The sequence below is a fragment of the Triticum dicoccoides genome, chromosome 3B, assembly GCF_002162155.2.
Source record: "Triticum dicoccoides isolate Atlit2015 ecotype Zavitan chromosome 3B, WEW_v2.0, whole genome shotgun sequence".
NCBI classification, from domain to species: domain Eukaryota; kingdom Viridiplantae; phylum Streptophyta; class Magnoliopsida; order Poales; family Poaceae; genus Triticum; species Triticum dicoccoides.
In genome coordinates, this window is record NC_041385.1 from 268,993,811 (window position 1) to 268,995,141 (window position 1,331).

Here is a 1,331-nt window from a genome sequence, read left to right on the forward strand (position 1 = left end):
CATTTCGATCAATGTCCTTCATCGCCGACTCGGGGGGGGGGGGGATCTCGAGCTCGTCGAGACCTACACACTAGGCCAGATTTTGCACTTCGACAACCTTAGATTCATCGTCGATTCGCGCGGTGAGCTTGTCCTCCGCCGCTTGGTTCCTAGCCAGGCCAATGAGTGACTGGTGAGCTTCATAAACCCACCTGCCACCCCATGTCGTGCCCAATGCTCAAACCTTCCACGACATCTTGGAGGAGGAAACCGACAACACAGATGAACTAGAGGACCTCGATGAGGAGATGGGCAACTGATACGTCCAATTTGCACCACTATTTATTATAATTTACTCTATATCAATGATGTTTTGCACATTATTGCTCAATTCTAATGCCAATTACCTTCAATTTGCATGTAATACACAGAGAGAAAAATTCCCAGGAAAATAGCAGACAGCTAGAAAACAAGGACAAAATAACAACAAACGAAGAAGTATTTTTCCGAAGCTCAAAAAGGCTAAATTTTTTATTCAATTATTTTCCAAAGAAAAGAAGCCGAAGGCCAGAGGGGGCCCACGCGCCCCTGGACCCATGGTGGGGCCACGTAGAGGCCTTGGCCACTGCCTCTTGATGCCCTTTGGCATAAACTCACTTCTGACCTAAAAAGTTCTAGGATTTTTCCGCCGCCGCTGTGAAGCCGAACCGAGGCACAACACTTTTGCCCTCCGGCAGGCTGATTATACAGATCCATCTTTCCAGGAGGGGGAATTTGAAACCATCGTCATCACCAACATTCCAATCATCATTGAGATCATCATCTCCATCATCATCTTCATCAATACAATCATCTCCATCAACTCCCTTCACCCCATCTTTTTTATCTATGAACTTTCATCTTAGATCCTTTGCTGAGTATAATTTCTAGTGTTGATTACTCCCTGTAGTTGATGCTTAGAAGTTCTATTAGTAAAACATTCATATGTTCATATTGTTATTCATATATTCATATCCTACTCCTAATCCTATGCAGGCTACACCATCTCATCTTCCTTAAGATATTCTGCCAGACCTTGCCAAAGCATGTCAGGTAGCAGATGGAATTTGTGATCTTGTCAAGGAACTCAGGACAGAGAACGAAAAGTTGAAGATTGAAAATTGTGTTCTCAAGCGGATCTACTTGAACATACCTCCATCACCACCAAAGGATCAGAACTGAGTACATGGGTAATAGCATCCTCCTTAGCTTATTCCAAGCTTGGGGAGGTACCAGTGTATTTTTTTACTTCGTTCTTATCTTGCTTTATATCTCAATCCCTTAGGTTATATCTTGATTAGAGAAGTTATAGT